This window comes from Podarcis bocagei (genome assembly GCF_964188305.1).
Source record: "Podarcis bocagei genome assembly, chromosome: 3".
Taxonomy (NCBI): domain Eukaryota; kingdom Metazoa; phylum Chordata; class Lepidosauria; order Squamata; family Lacertidae; genus Podarcis; species Podarcis bocagei.
Window position 1 is genome coordinate 70,705,990 of NC_138127.1, and position 17,744 is coordinate 70,723,733.

Genomic DNA, 17,744 nt, shown 5'->3' on the forward strand with positions numbered 1-17,744 from the left:
CTGCTTTTGTTTGTTTCTTTGTGCATCACATTTCAGAAATCTTCTGCACTGGTTACAACATCTATTACAACAGGGGAGGTGAACCTGTGGCCTTAGAGATGTTGTTAGATTCGTATCAGCCCCAGCCAGCATGGCCAATAGTCAGGGAGGGAGGAAGATGCAATCCAGCAATATCTGGAGGGCTGCAGGTTCTCCACTCCTGTCTTGCAAGATGGTCCAGCCAAAAACAAATAATGGAGAGGACTAAATCCATGGGTTGCACTCAACTAAACCCTATTCAGAGCAGACCCATTAAAATCAATGAACATATGCATTCACTTCAATGGGTCTACTCTGTGTAGGACTAGTGTTGTATATGGTGTGATTTATGGCTGAATACGTTTTAATGACAATGTCTATTATTTCGTCTAGGTCACATCCAAACCATTAATTTAAAGTACATGGCTTCCTCCAAAAAATCATGTGAACAGTTCCCAATATTCTTTGGGGGAAGGCATGTGCTTTAAATGTGTGATGAGGGTGTGATTATAGCCAAAATGCTACCAGATTGCCAAAGGGGTGAAGTGTAGCTGTTTCAATTCGCATATTGATCCAGGAAGTTATGTATAATAATATGTAGCTACAAACCTGAACAAATTTCTCCCTCATACCTACTTCAGATTCATCCAGGCCCTGCAAAAAATGAGTGCTTCTTCTCGGGATTCTAAAGTGATCTCTTGGTTAAATCATCATCTGCTCCTCAAAGCTAGCTCCTCTAAACTCCCTTCAAAACTTTGCCCAAGAAATAACCTGGAGCCTTCTCTCCCTCACTTAACATCTTTAAGAGAATTAGACGTGTACTATACTATCCTAACAGGCATAGCTGGGGGAAAGAGGTGGCAACCATGTTAGTGAGAAATGAAGCTGAGCTGACATTTCTCATAAAACAATTATCTGAGAAATTCCCAGGGAATATTCTTATTTGGAAGGATGGGGCCTCCCAAAACTACTAGAGACTTTTCATTGAGAATACAGGGCTAAATGCCTTCCATTTCATCATGTGCAAATAGGGTGGAGAATTTGGGGAGGCCGTTTTCAGTCAGCCCTAAGAGAAATCTCTTATTCTGATGGCGGCCTCAGCACTGATGCAGGACAAATATATCAGAGAGGTTAGTTTCACATGGAAATGTGTTAGCTAATGATTTGCCAACTGAGACGTCATGTGATGAAGAAAGGCAATCACCTCATTCCACATTTGAGTTGCAAGAGTCTGGCTGTACGGCTTGGATGTATATACCCTGGCTGCATGGTTGACCTGCAGCTATAATATCATGCCTAATCACGTCATCAGCTACTGGGATGTTCCTGGGTGTGTTTAAAAAGGTGGCCTCATTTTCCATGGGAGGAGCCTCCAAGTTTCGTGTCAGAGGCAAACTGCAAGGTCAGCGGAGGGACACCAAGTAGGTACGGTCAATCATTTGTTTTATTGGCTTGCATTGTATTTATTCACCTTTCTCTTTCTCACATAGTGGTTAGTCATAGTAATAAAAATAGTCCCAAAACTGTTAGCATAATTCAGAGGCAGGTGCTGGTTGGTCCAGCAATAAAAGTTAACTGCTGACAATAAAGGCATACTTGCTATAAAGCTACGAAAGAATAATAATAATTTACAGTGGTATCTCGGTTTATAAACTTAATCCATTCCTCAAGACCATTCTTAAACTGAAACCATTCTTAAACTGAGGCACGCTTTCCCTAATGAGGCCTCCCACCGCCAGTGCCCTTCCACCATTTGGATTCTGTTCTTCGACCAAGGTAAAGTTCGCAAACTGGGACACTACTTCTGGTTTTGCAGAGTTCGTAAACCAAATAGTTCGTAAACAGGACTGTTCTTAAACTGAGGTCCACTGTATTACAGTGGTACCTCGGGTTACAGATGCTTCAGGTTACAGACGCTTCAGGTTACAGACTCTGCTAACCCAGAAATAGTACCTCGGGTTAAGAACTTTGCTTCAGGATGAGATCATAAATCGCGCAGCGGCATCGCAGCGGCAGCAGAAGGCCCCATTAACTAAAGTGGTGCTTCAGGTTAAGAACAGTTTCAGGTTAAGAACGGACCTCCAGAACGAATTAAGTTCTTAATCCGAGGTACCACTGTACTTATTTTATCTTATTACTTAACCCATCTGACTGGGTTTCTCCTGCCACTCTGGACAGTTTCCAAAACACAGCAAAACATCAAACATTTAAACTTCCCAAAGAAGGGCTGCGTTCAGATGTCTTTGGAAGGTTGTGTAGTTGTATATCTGTTTGACATCTGATGGAAGGGCGTTCCACAGGGTGGGCACCACTGCTGAGAAGGCTCTCTGCTTGGTTCCCCGTAACTTCATTTCTCATAGTGAGGGAACTGCCAGAAGGCCCTCAGAGCTGGACCTCAGTGTCCAGGCTGAACGATGGAGGTGGAGAGGTATGCTGGGCCGAGGCCATTTAGGGCTTTAAAGGTCAGCACCAACACTTTGAATTGTGCTCCGAAACATACTGGGCAAGAGGTTCTCAGTAGCTGCCCCAGCATGAGTGCACATAACTCCTTCTCCCCGCCACCATTGTTGCTGTCTCTATGCTTCTCATCTCCCCCTGGGGCCAGTCTACACTCCCTTCCAGAAAGAGAGGGCAATCCGGCTGCTGATTTCTCTTTGCTCATTCACTCGGAGAGGACAACTGAATAGGCAACAAGAGCAAGAACAGGAAGTTGCAGAGCTAGGAGGCTCTGGGAATTGGCAATGGGTCCCTGACTGGGTCAAGGGCCTTGGCAGGAGCTTGGCAATGCCATCTCCTGGTGCTGGAGTTCCCACAGGAACTCGTTTCCAGAGGAGGCAGTGATGAGCACCAACCTAGAAGGCTTTTAAAGATGAGACAAATCCACGGAAGAGAAGATGGCTACAAACCTTGATGGCTATGCTCTGCCTCCACTGCTGGAAGCAGCAATTCTTCTGGAGAAAAGTTGCTGGAAGCTGGAGGGCAGAGTGCTCTTCTGCTCAAATCCTTATTGTGGGTTTCCCACGGACCACTGTGAGAACAGGATGCTGGACTAGGTGGGCATTGGCCTGATCCAGCAGGCTATTCTTACATCTTTATGGCTCTGTGTTTGAGTTACTAATGGAAGCTCAAACAACAGTTTGAAAAATTTGCAACCTTCTTAGTGCCTAAGGGACCGCAGTTTTGGGAACTTTGTATAGTACATGTTGGGGGTCTATATCCAGTGCTTTTTTCTGGGGGGGAGCAGGGGTACGCATATCCCTAAACATTTTGTGAAACTTTGTGCTTTTGTCCATTTGCTGTATTTATTTTTCCTGATTTGAACTATAAAATGGCATTTTCTTGAGTCAAAATGAGAGTACCCCTAAACATATATTTTTTATAGAAAAAAAGCACAATTGATTTGTTAAACCACTTTCTTGTATCCTTCAGGAAGTAGAAATAAATAGAAATAAAAAAATACTTCTCAAATTATGAAGCAAACAGAGGTGAAATCAGGTGAGCTTGTCACATGCCACAGTCAGATTGCCCTGTTAACAAGGCTTCTTGAGTTGGATCAAGGATTGCCTTAATGTCCTATGTTGCTCTGTGGACTCATGTACCCCAAAAATGCTGCATATCCAAAAGCAACCACTATATATTTTAAAAAGCAAAATGAAGATGATTCGGGAAATGAGCTCAAGTGGGAAGGGAGTGAAGAGGTGAAAAGATCTTCCACTTTGATGGACAGGTGTAGCTTTTAATCACAATGAATGGTTTCCCCCAGAGCAATCCAATCACAAGGATTTGGGGAAGGGATGTTGAAGTAAGTATTTAAGTGTTCGTTTTTCATGTGGAGCTATGCTGCCTTCCCCATGAAACAGAAACACTTATTAATATTTACTTCAGCATCCCTTCCCTGCAATATTGTTCAACCACTACCACCACCACCTCCTCCCACTATTCAAGTCAATGGAAATATCTCTCTCTCTCAGGAGCTTATGGTAACAATATCCTTGTTCAGATTGACATGTACCCCATCCAAGTCTTTCCTGGGGATATGTTGACCAAACAATGCTTTCTTATTGCATCAATGAACACGTTAACCAATAGCGCTTGGGTACAAGAGATAAGGTAAAACACAAATAGATTGATATGAAACGGAACAATATTTTAATGGTTTTGGAAAGATATAGTAAGACGCCTTTCTCCCCCTCCCTTTATATAAATATTGAATTAGTGCTGCACTGATGTTTAGTTTTGGGGTTTGTTTTCTCAAAATTGGCTTTCCTGTTGCTGTCTGTCTTGCTGAATAGCAGTTATTGTGGAAATTTGAAAAAAATAAAATATGTGAAGGCTCTTGCAATCATTATCTTTGTTTTTGAAAGGCCTGAAAGGACACAAAACAAGTTTGCTTTAAAGGCAGAGGCCTGCATGTGCCATAGTAAGCAGTTTTTATCCAGAGTCTGTACAATAAGTATCCACTCCATGGTTTGTGCAGCTGCTTCAGATACACTCTCTTCCGCCATCAGCACCACCATGGAACAGAGCACACATCACCGCTTGAAGTCAGGGATCTGCCAGAAAAATCAAGGTGCTGCATTATTTGCACACTTAGATTCACATGTTCATGTTAGGTATTCCCTCCTTGTGAATTCCAGTGCAAACCGACTCAATTTGCTAATGTACTCATGTGAACACAATGAGCCAGCCTTCAGCATCCTCAGCTCCAAAAATTATTCCAAAATATATTTTAAATGCATATTTTAGGATAAAATACATTAAATATATATATACTTTGAGATAAAATCATGTTATCAATTTTGTGCTGAGGGGCAGTCTCCCCATATTCCTAAATTTAGTAAAGAGTAGAATTTAGCTAACATTTGGAGTATGAAGGGAAGATGGCAGGTCAGTGAAAAATACAGGCTGAACCTGGTGCTGTGGTCTAAACCACTGAGCCTCTTGGGCTTGCTGATCAGAAGGTTGGCGGTTTGAATCCCTGCGATGGGGTGAGCTCCTGTTGTTCTGTGCCGGCTTCAGTGCAAGTAGATAAATAGGTACCACTGCAGCAGGAAGGCAAATAGCGTTTCTGTGCGCTCTGGTTTCTGTCATGCTGTTCCGTTGCACCAGAAGTGGTTTAGTCCTGCTAGCCACATTACCCGGAAAGCTGTCTGTGGACAAATGCCAGCTCCCTCAGCCAGAAAGGGAGATGAGTGCCACAACCCCATAGTCACCTTTGACTGGACTTAACCATCCAGAGGTCCTTTACCTTTACCTTTTACCTTGCAGGCTGAACCAGTTCTCCTGTTCAGGAGATCGCTGACAGTGGCACCATTAAGAACACAAAGAAGGCCAAGTACTGGGCTATTAAGAACAATTGACCATGCTGAAGCTCCCCTTGGCTGGAAAGTGGACAGAAATAACAGAAATGAGAGGGGCAGGTTGCCTGGGGAAACACCACAGGAAAAAAGGTGCCCTTTTAAAAGAGAGGTTTTGGAGCAGGGGCTTTTGGGAAGAAGGAGGAAGGGGTCAGGACTCTATATGGCGCTGGCTGCACACAGAGACCCGGGAGCCCAGCTTGCTGCTGCTTTGCACCCAAACTTGCTGAAGCTCTGAGACAAGCAACAAGAGGCACTCATGGTGTGTAACATTCTGCACGCCATCAAAACTCAGGTTGTAAATATGTAAGAAATAAACCATATTTCATAAAGACATGGCAGTCTCTGCTGTGCCTCATTCCCAAGGAATGCAAACTCAGCTTAAGTGCCAAGACCACTGGAATCTGGCTACTGCTTGGCAGACATTCGGGTGGCCTGTAACAAATATGTTTAGAAAAAATACGTTATCAAGCAGTATATAAATGTTATGAAATTAATACATATTTTGTGAGAAAATACAGTCAAAGTGATTATCTATATCTATCTATCTATATCTATCTATCTATCTATAGATCAACTGGCATCTAAATACAATTTTTATGCAGACTAAAAATTATGCAGACATGAATTAATGTGGAAATGGGACAGAATGGAGGGATGAACAAAGGGATGTGGAACTGACACAAACCTAAGTCCACGTGTACAATTTCTCAAAAGGCTCACATAGATTCTGTACTTGTGATGCTGCCCTTTGCACAGATGGGCATTGGGCTGTTGCACTCTATCTCCAATGGATGAATAACAAACTAATTTAATATTCTGATGGATTCAATGTCCTTTCTTCTCTTGGCAAATTGCTGGAATGTTATCATCACCATGAGATAACTGCACAATGCTATTGTTTTGCTGCCCTTTATTTGAGCTTTGGGAAGTTCTAGTCAGAAGGATCACCAAGAACAGACACAACAGTACTGAGGACACACATTGTAATTGTGGCCTTGGAGAGAGAGCATCTATGCACTTCTGTCTACAATCACCAAGAGGCAATTGGGGAGAATGAGAAAGCTTGTTTCACAAAATGTTGGTTCTGAATTGCTGTGGAATCCTACAGTGGCCTATGCTGAGCAGAGATACCATCAATTTTTACATGGCAAAAACCCCATCACAACCACACAAACCATGATTACCTGGTTCACTGCTTGGTTGTGGTGCCTGATAGTTTGGTGCCCATCCTTGCATGAGTTCATAGGTGTCAACTCCCTGGGTGCCCAAGAACCTACAAAATTCCCCATGAGGGGGCTAGGCACCCACAAATTTCTGTACCAGGGCCATGCACACTGCATGGCACCCACAGCCCTGGGCACTCATGGTCGTGGGGCCAAGCCGGCACTCCTGCATGAGTTGCACCTGGCAAATATAGATTTAAATGTAAAGCTGTTTATTTACAAGCCTACGGGTAGGTAGCATTTGGACTAACTTCAAGGCAGAATCACTGAACACTCCACTCCCCAGCAACCTCAGGGGCTTCCAGACTACTCTTGCAGCACTCAAGAATGCAAGCTGGTCCACAAATTTCTCAAAATCCATGCTTTCATCCTTGTAGTTGATTTCCAGGAACTCTTGTTCCTTCTATGTTAGTTGACCAAGCACACAGTTTTTGGAGCATTTCTCAGCTTGGTGCAATGATTCTTTTGTTAAGTTGAATTTGCTGTTTTGTTCAGGGGCTGACTAGCTAAACCAAGGCCCCATCTGCACGGTATATTTAAAGCAGAATTATACAACTTTAAATGGCCATAGCTTCCCATAAAGCATCATTGGAATAGTAGTCTATCAAGGGTTTTAAGAATTGCTAGGAGACCACTATTCCCCTCAAAGAGCTACAATTTCCAGAGTGGTTAAACAATCAATTCCTTTTTCCAGGGAACTCTGGGAACTTAGTGAAGCCTTAGTTAGTGGCTGATGGTTTAATCTGGGGAGAATATATGAGTCCCTCTAATAGTGAACTCAGAAGGTGAGTGATGACAGAAATGGAGCCAAAACAGGTCAACTGCGAAACAAGAGGAAAGTGTCAGCATGTTCAGGGAACCCAGGGGTTTGTTCAAAAAACTTGTTTACATATCTAAGGACGTACCCCCCCCCCCAAAAAAAAACAACCAGCCCTATGAGGACTCCATATAGTTTTACTATCCTGGAAGAAGATATGGCTGCCTAATACCATGAATAGGAGCAGTAGTCAAGCTTTAATAGACTAGCAGGCACATCTGAAATTTTGAGAAAGTACTATGAGCATCAGTCACAAAATGGCAGCTGTGGTGTAACACAAAATGGTGGCTGTGGGGTAATGGCATAACACAAAATGACTGTTGCATCTAAAAGAACAGAAAAAAAGATAAGGGCACAAAAATGTACAGACATGTCCCACCTAAGTCCCAGCCATCAATGGGGAAAAGACCATCTACAACATCTAATACCACATTCTCTCACAGAGTTTTCCTCACTTCAGAATGGAAGGGAGGATAGATTTTCAGTCCTGGCACCCCATGGAAAGCATGCATGTTTAAAAGGGCACATCAGTGTAGGAGATGACAAGCCAATGAAAATAAGAACTGAGCAGGAAAAACAAACAATACACAGTGGATTTTTGGGAGATATTTATGTTTGTGGGCGCCATAAGAAGTATTGGTCAACATACCAGAACCTGTGGGCACTGGGTTGGAGGCTCTGGTCTTGGGTGGGGGGGGCATAGTGTGCAACATTTTGTTGCTGCGGATCACACTTTGTCTAGTAGAATTATAGGGTAGAAAGGTATCTAGCTATGCTGCCACACTAATATGATATTAATTAATGTTGGAAATCAATAGAATGCTTACATTATTATTTCCTGCAGTGGAAAATTAGGTTTTCTGGTCAAGGCAAAGTTCCTTAAAAGAAACACCCCTTTCCATATTGCAACAAAAACTCTGGGCAAACTTCATTTTCCCCACTATTTGCTTTCAAACTACCACAGAAATTACCAACCTACCACCTGCCCACAATTGCCAGTATAATTAGCCTACAACCCTATGCATGTTTACTTGGGCATTAGTCCCAATGACTTTGATGTAATATGCATAGGGCCAGGCTACATATCATTGGTCAGAAGCAGGAGTGTGTGCTGTGGACAAGAACAGGAGAAAAAACAACAGCACCCCCTTCCAGTTCCCTACCAGGTTAACTGGAGGCCACCTGCACTTACTACAGGTGGACAGGTACATGATGTAAATACAGATCTGGTTTCATGCTAAAGAACTGTGCTGAGAGCATATAAAACTGCTGTGTAGATCTGCCTCCTGAAGGTTATTCAGAGGAAATGATGTGCCTTACACCTTTTATTTGAGTTCCTGGTACATTCCAGTTCAGACATCTCTGCAGACCACATTTTTTAAAGCAGAGTTTTACTGCTTGGCTTATGCAACATCTATTTTTAGTTTTTCACACCCCAGCTTTCCTTGTACAGAAGCCTCCTTTATTTGTTTTCTACCAGACAAGTTTTACAATGAACATTTTAAAACATCCGGCTGTGTAAATTAGCCACCGTGTTGTTTTTTCCATGATAAACTCAGTCGAATGCAACGTGGTACAAGGTGTGAGGAGCACCATTTCCCTGTTTGTCTGGGGTTTGTGCCATCATGTCTCATATTCTTCTATTCTGGGGCAATGTATTGCTGTGCAAGAATTATCATCAGCTGAACTTTCTGATCTTGCCTACACTGCAGACAGCTCTGTCCGATTGCATTCTAACTGGCCTGTTAAGTCATTTGAAATTAATCTGCCTACCCTTGTAAGGACCAAGTATGGCCAGGAGCCAAAGAGTGGGAACTGGTGCCTTATTACTTTAAGACTGCAGCCTTTCCTAGAAAATGTGCATGCTTACCTAGAAGTAAACCCACCAAACACTCTCTTCTGAGTGAACATGAATAAGGCCGTGATGTACATGTAATTGGGACTCTTGGAAATGACCAAAATTCTATTATTTCTGGATTTCTGCCACACTTTTCTAGACTGGCATTAGAGCAGCAGTTAAAACAACAATTGTGCACACTTTACCAGTAGTGGGTGGTATGATAGGCAGTGGTGGTCATGTAACCTCTCAGCAGGAGAGTTGCTACTGCTTACTGGGAGGGAGAATAGGGAGGGCAAGATGGTGGGGAGGTTGGCACTGGACAAAGGCACCAACACGAGTGCTATGTTGGTTTTACCGGCGAGTTTGCACAGCACTGAGCTCCCCAGTGTTTCCCCCATTCCCACTCTCCCTCCCTGTAAGTAATAGCAACTTCACTGCCAGGAGGTCAGGTAAGGGCAGCTGTCCCACCCCACTTCACCACTGAAACTGCACTTGACCCTAGTATAGTCATCTTGTACACATTACTTGGCATTGCAAAATTCAAGGGGGTGTGTTTTTTATGTGTGTGTGTTTGCCTTCTGTTGGGCTGTACAGTGTAACTATAACAGGCACAATAAAAGGATATAATAAATATATTATACCAAGCAAAAACAAACACAGAAGAGAACAAAACTGATCAGAAAATGGTGGTACATTTCTATAAAGAGTAAGTAAATGACAATCAGAAGTAGAATTTATATAGCGAAAGTTACAGGTCAGTTCAGATGATGCTCCTGCTTCAGGACCTCAGAATCCAGTCTCTTCAGAAGCTAGCCAAAGAATCCGCTGTGTAGGAAGTGTTGTTTCCTTGAGCGACAAACTTCATGAATGACCACCACACTGCTGCGAAATTACCCCTTTTCACAGCACTTCTGCACAGTTTGTTTTGTTGTGTCAGCTTCTCAGAAGTATGGGGAAGCACTCTGCAAGAGTGAGACTCTGAAACTGGGCTTGGAGCAGTCAGACTATTCAGAGCTGACCAGCTCAGAGGAAACTGACCTAGCATACAGAGGCCACAAGACCAGGAAGGGTGCAAAGAGTACAGTCCACTGAATTACATTTTATAAACCTGTGCAGAATCAGGAGCAATTAAGCTACATGGCCATTTTGCTCTGCGGTTGTGCTTTGGTTCACACATTGTTTCAAGAAGTATGAGTTAGGTAGGTTTGCCTTTAAATGTGATCTGAACCAAATTTCTCCCGCATCCCTTTTTGCCAGACCCTAGACCATGATCAAGTGGATTCTCAACTTTTCACCTTTCTATTTAAGCTAATCTGAAGCTGCAGGAGAAGAAGGCAGAGATTAAGGAAATGAAAACATTAACAGAAAGACATAACATTATCAACGCAGGAAACACCTAGGGAGGAATCAAAGTCAGACATCCCAGAAACGGAAGAGAAATGTTGGCTTGGCAAGGGAAATGGGAAAGTTACAGGATTAAATATAACAATTCTGGTACTGGACTGTTCTCTGAGCTCCTTCTTTGAATGCCCTCTAGCTTTTAAATTCAGCACATGAGTCAGAGTACAAGCTAAGATTTAGAGAGAGAGAGAGAGAGAGAGAAAGGACTAAAGAAAGATGCCAAAAGGTCATTAGAATGTTAATTGATAACTTCCCCAGGGATTCTTTTAAATCCCAGTGAAAGTTTCTGCCTGTTTGAAAGCTTGTTCCATCCCGCTTGTGGTTGCATTGCTCTTTCTTGAAAGTTGACATGCCTGACAATTAACTGTTTGGGAGCCACTGACTGTCTCAGGTAAAGACCAGGTGCAGCACATCAGCTGTTCTGCTTAAAGGTGAACTCTGTGCATAATATTTCCACCTACATTTATCAGATGCTAACGGTATAATCATAGGAGCTGGCGTCAGCAGCAAAAGAGGTAATGCAAGATCAAACAGGTTTGTTGTTTAAAAGCCAGTTGCTTCAAGAGACATAAGAACATAAGGGAAAGCTGTTGGATCAGGACAAAGACCCATTGCGTCCAAGACCCTGTTCTTACAGTGGCCATCCAGATGTTCATGGGAAGCCCACAAGCAGCACCTGAGCACATCAGCACTCTCTGCTCCTGGGATTCTTAGGAACGAGTATGCTGCATCCAACAGTGGAGGAAGAACATGAGATCTGATGAAAAAGCAGGAACGACTTCTGCGCAGGCCACAATTTAATGACCCCTGGAAGCAGGCCCAAGTGTCCCCATTGGCTGGTTGGGCCTGCTGCCAGGGGAACACCCGAACAAGGACTGCCAGCATTGGCCAATAGCTGGCAGCTGGGCAATCCAGCTTGCCACTGGTCTGATCACTTGCATGGCCGCAACACCGCCCACCCAGAAAGGTGAACGGACTTTTGGCTAGACATCCAATGTTAATTTTAATTGGCTTTCTGTGTTGGTCTGTCCTGCTAACTACGACTTGCATCAGAAGTAGGGCACAATAACACCTCCAGAAAAATGATGGCAGGCAACCATTTTCTTAAGAATAAAAAATTGATTAGGTAATGTCAGCCCAGACTTTCCCATTTGCTTTTTTCTATTTTTCAACAAAAACAAACAAGATAACCCTAGTTAGAAACATATCTCTGGTGTTCCTTCCAAGCCTCTTGTGTGAATCATAGCTTAAATCCATTTTCCTGACTAATGTTGCCCACAGTGGAAAATGCTTGGAAGCTCATCTTTAAATGTTGGTAGTAATTTTTTTTATATAGCGTGACTTGATAGGAATAAAATATCTTAAGAAAACCAAGCTGGTAAAAGATACAAGTTTGGTAACTACAGAAAGTGGGACAGCTGAAGGGAGTCTTCTTTAAAACCATTTTTGATAATCGATGGCATATTTTTTAGAGAGGAAACAAATACATTGAATTCTGTGTTCATATTAATGCTCATCCTTCTCAGTGACAAGTGTACAAAATACAGCCAGCATCAGTGCTTTTGCTCGCTTGCCTTTTTCAAATCTGTTTATTTCCTCTGTCCTGATGATCACTCAATTTCAAATGTATTTTAAACTAACTAACTAACAACTAACCAACAAACAAATGACCTCACTAGAAAGCTTTGGACACATGCAAGCACACAGACAAGTTCTGAACACATGAGAGTGAACACAGTCTAGTCAGCTGTGGGTTTTAAAAATTTTAATTATCTTTAAATGCTTTTAATTGCTTTCATCTGTTTTTAGTGTAAATTTTAATATTTCTTGTAAACTGCTAAACGGTTTTACTATAATCAGGTGGTATAAACATTTTGTTAAATTAAAAAAATAAAAGTCTAATTAACAAATGGACTTTGCTGCTTCATGCTGTGGTGATGGATACTGACTTAGATGGCCAAGGGCAGCCCAAGCCTGAAGACATGAGAGATGGCAACCTGTCTCAAGTTAAGCAGGTCTGAGTCTAGTTAGTGTCTGGATGGAGGACTACCTTGGGAACTCCATGTCTGTCTGTCTGTCTGTTGTCAGAGCTCTGTTGAAGAAAGTGGAGGGGGATACAAGTGAAATAAATGCAGGGGTTGGAGAAATGAGACGGTAGATTTTTCAGCAGCTATTAGCTATTGTAGCTAAATGAAAGTTGCATCTTCAGAGACAGTACAGTAAAGATGGGCCACATTCATGATGACCTGTCAGACAAAAGGACCTTCTATGTCTTTTCCAACTCTGTAATTTTATTAGTCTCATGTAAAAAAACAGTTAGCAACTGAAGCTTACTTCAATGCCGGTGTCAAGATAGCATCCTTCACCATACCTGAGAGCAGCAGGCTGGCTTAGGGGATGCAGGGAAGGCCATGTGACACGCAGAACAGTTGTCCTCCAACAACTCAGTGCTGTTCCAGCAACCTCCATCTCACAGGTGTCTGTAGAAATAATTCAGGGGCAAGGGGCAAGGTCTGTGAATTGTAACTGCAGGCTGTTGGCTTATGACTGATCCTCACATACCATAACAGAAGCACCGAGAAACAATAGGGATTTGTGGATTATAAGGGATTGTGCATTTCAGAATGAACAGTTCATAAGCTTCCTTATTTGCCCATTTAACAGTAACAGAGTAAGGCATTTGAAAGTTGTACAGCTTCAATCTGTCTATTGAACAACAATACTGTAGGGCTATGAACCAAATTAAAAACCCGTAAGACTGAATTTCATACCTTTTACACAGAATCTGCCTTGGCTGTAGTGAATGTCAAGCATAAGGTCTGAAACCAGTCAGAGTTTCTTGCTGATGCTAGTCCGTCCATAACATAAAGGAAAAGAGCGGTTCACTCTTTCTGCTGAAAGTGGAGTCCTTGAGGATCTTGGTCATAAAGGTAAATAACGTAAATTTCTCCTTGGACCAGATCTTCAACTTTTCTCTATGGACATTCATCAAAACACAGCCTTCACTCATTGCCAAATGTAGCCATGCCTACAGGCTGCACAAAGTGATAAAGGATTGCTCAACTATACATGTTGTAACTGGAAGGGAAAGTGGTGTAAGGATGGCCGTGTTAATAGCATGCAACTGTTGGGTGTGGTCCCATAGTTCAGTCAGGCTTATGCTGCAGATGCAACACAATGATGGGTGGTGCATTTCTTTGGTACATCTTTTTTTGTCCACCATTCATACAGATTCATCACCCAACATTTCAATGTGTAAACTTCCTGAATGGAATCAATACGGATTTGAAAGTCTTCTTCTCCAGTATGGTACGTTTGAGGTGGATGTAGTTTCAGCAAGCTGTAGGCAGGTTTGTTTTCATCACACTGAAATGAAACCCCAGGGAGGTACAAAGTAAATCCAGGTAGGGAATGGATTGCTGGTAGAAATCTTCTGTGGATTGCCTGGGCCAGTTGGCATGGTTTCCTTGTTGTATGGTTGATCCAAGTTCATTAAGCTCTGCATCTACTTCATCTGCCCATTCCTTGCACTTCTCTATTATTGCATTAAAGGTCTCCTTAACTAGCTCCCCTGTATTGTTCCATCCCTCCCAGCAACTCTTGTCTATGTGCTTACATTTCCATTACAGCATTTCTACATTTCTTGTCATCACTTCTGGTTTTTATTCTTGGCCCCCGTCCTCACCTGCCCCTCAAAAAGCAGGGCCGAGCAGCAGCCACTCTCAACAGGAGTGGTCTTAGAGATCATTCTAGACCTTGTTGACTACCCCCCATCGTTCATCCCAGACACTGAGGTCCAGCTCCAAGAGCCTTCTGGCAGTTCCTTCACTGCGAGAAGTGAGGTTACAGGGAACCAGGCAGAGGGCCTTCTCGGTAGTGGTGCCCGCCCTGTGGAACACCCTCCCATCAGATGTCAAGGAAATAAACAGCTACAGTGGTGCCCCGCAAGACGAATGCCTCGCAAGACGGAAAACTCGCTAGACGAAAGGGTTTTCCGTTTTTGAGCTGCTTCGCAAGACGAATTTCCCTATGGGCTTGCTTCGCAAGACGAAAACGTCTTGCAAGTTTGTTTCCTTTTTCTTAACACCATTAATACAGTTGCGACTTGACTTCAAGGAGCAACTCATAGAACGCAGTGTACATAGTAGCCTTTTTTGAGGTTTTTGAAGACTTTGGTGATTTTTGAAGCTTTTCCAAAACTTCTTTTGCAGCCATTTGGTAAGTTAAGCTTTTAAAACTTTTTTTTGGGGGGGGGTTGGATTTTGGGTTGGGGTGTTTGGAATTCAAGGACTTGGTGTTGGGAAGGGGTTTGCAAGAATCTGGAAGCTTGTGTGTTTTTTTCTGCATTTTTATGATTTTCTGTGACCATTGGGCCACTCTGCTGTTTTTTTAAAAAAATTCTGGGTTTGAATTTCTGTGTGCTGGGTGGCTGGGGGAACAGTTGGGGAGGGATTTGCAAGAATCTGGAAGCTTGTTTCCCCCCCCCCTGCATTTTTATGATTTTCTGTGACCATTGGGCCACTCTGCTGTTGTTGTTTTTTTAAAAAAATCTGGATTTGAATTTCTGTGTGCTGGGTGGCTGGGGGAACAGTTGGGGAGGGGTTTGCAAGAATCTGGAAGCTTGTGGTTTTTTTCTGCATTTTTATGATTTTCTGTGACCATTGGGCCACTCTGCTGTTGTTGTTTTTTTAAAAAAAATCTGGATTTGAATTTCTGTGTGCTGGGTGGCTGGGGGAACAGTTGGGGAGGGGTTTGCAAGAATCTGGAAGCTTGTGGTTTTTTTCTGCATTTTTATGATTTTCTGTGATCATTGGGCCACTCTGCTGTTTTTTAAAAAAAATTCTGGGTTTGAATTTTGAAATGCTCTTTACAGTATGTGTGACTTTAAAGAGCACTTAATAAACTCTTGTTGTACCAAATTTGGCTTTGTTTGGACTTTTTTTGACCATAGGAACGCATTAATTGATTTTCAATACATTCCTATGGGAAACCGTGCTTCGCAAGACGAAAAATTCGCTAGACGAAAAAATTCGCGGAATGAATTAATTTCGTCTTGCGAGGCACCACTGTATCTGACTTTCAGAAGACATCTTAAGGCAGCCTTGTTTAGGGAAGTTTTTAATGTTTGACATTTTATCATATTTTTAATACTCTGTTGGGAGCTGCCCAGAGTGGCTGTGGGAAACCCAGCCAGATGGGCAGGGTATTAATAATAATAATAATAATAATAATAATAATAATAATAATAATAATAATATAGCTAGCTCTTTGTGTCTTTGTACATTAAAATGAACAAAAACATTTAGGATTTGGGAAGGAAGGAGTACCCCTTACCACCCCTGTGGACAACATGCTCCACCTCCAGCATCTGCTGCCTGAGGCCACTCTAATGGTAGGGCCAGCCCTTTCCCAGGATCATCTGACTGGTCAATATTGGAAACAAAAATGCTGGACTAGTCGAGGCTTTAGTCTGATCCAGCGAGTCTTTCTCTTTTACTATGGACATTGGCTGAACTTTTCCTTAAAGAAACCCAATAAGCATTTGCAGTTGTTTTTTAATCTATATATAGGGGGCCAGTCTTTCTCACTAATCATCACTGCAATTGTCAACATGGTACCATATCTCAAAGCCGTGCCAGCGAACATTAACAGGGGACTGAAGTGACAGCCTTGAGTTTCCTGACATGCTTTTTCATGATATTCACATGCAATCTAAGGTTTCTCCCTGTTGTCTTTCCCCTTCAAATGTATGTACAGGGAAAAGAAAGTGATGAAAAGGCTAGGAGAGCCAGGCAGAGGAGGAGTAATACAGAGAATAATTGAGAATGAAAGCACAGGAAGGGAAGTGAAAAATGAAGCAGCCAGACAAAGAGAAACAGGTCTAAAATGATTGGGCTCCCTCAGCTTGAATGTTGCATTCAGCACCACAATCACCAGCTTCCTAGAACTGCAATTGGGAATTTAATTCCTGACTATGGCCACCTAACCTGATTAAGGTCTATAGTGTCAGCCTGATAAAGTTAAGAACTCTGAAACGCTACTAGGAGTTGCTTCTCGGGTTCCTCTGCGAAGACATGGATGCAGCCCCATTTCTGCATGATCCGAATTGTAATTTGGACATGGGAGGGTCAGCAAGGGCACTGAGTCTCATAACTGGGGTGGTGGGGAGAGTTTCGCTTGCCCAAGCTTTAGCCCAAACTCCCCACAAAGTTTGGACCTTGTGGTGTTAGCTGTATAAGTGCAAGGTGGCACTGTGCAAGGAGGTTAGAAGTTGCAAGTAGGAAATATTTGTTATGGCTTTTTCCCCCCATTCCTGACATGGTGTCCTGGCTCTCAATCCCTCCTGCACGGTGTCAGCAGTGGGATTTGAGGACTCATAATGAGCTCTACTCTCAGTGCCACATAAACATAATGTTGCAGTTGGGAAAGAGAGGGGTGCCACTGGAGATGGCACTGTTGTGCCATCACCGCAACAGAGCTCAATGCCAAGGCATCAATTCCACAGAAACTTAGGGAACAGATGCTTTTGATTTCTCCTGGCTCAACGGGACAGCCTTCCCTAACCTGGGGCCCTCCACTGCAGACAGCCCAGCCATTATCCAGGAGGAAGACCCATTGAACGCCTTCTGGACAAGCATAGGATTGCATGGCAGAGTGCTTTGAAGCTGAGATACCAATCAAAGAATTCACATTCCAGGTCAGTGTTAAACACTCACCATAAAAATGCTGCAGATTATTAGGTTAAGACTCTTTGTTTACCCTCAGAGGTTCCTGAGGATGGAATCTTGGCCTTCCTGACGTCAGTAGCAGGATTTCCATTAACTTTGCAGGAGCCAGGATTTTCTAGAGACATAGCGAAGGCAATCCCCTTAAAGGAAAACCATAAGCCCAGGAATCTAAAAGTTCTTATGATAAGAGGAGGAGAGTTGCTTTTGTTCAGAGTTCTGAACCATGATTAATCTAGGGAAAGAAGTGAGTTCACAGGGGTGGCAGACAGAAAGAATGTACCCCAAGAAACTTACAGCTAGAGGTTTGACCTTATACCTGGTCAAACTATTTGCCTCTCTAGCTCAGCAGCTCTCTAG

At 42.8% G+C, this 17,744-nt stretch overlaps 1 long non-coding RNA gene across 1 annotated transcript; it reads left to right on the forward strand.

Annotated features, from left to right (window-relative positions):
- The first annotated feature begins 1,244 nt into the window (after nt 1-1,244).
- On the forward strand, nt 1,245-5,711 carry LOC308583394. The gene is made up of 2 exons (XR_014006191.1): nt 1,245-1,443; nt 5,287-5,711. It is a non-coding gene; the product is annotated as an uncharacterized lncRNA (long non-coding RNA).
- Nucleotides 5,712-17,744: the final 12,033 nt, after the last annotated feature.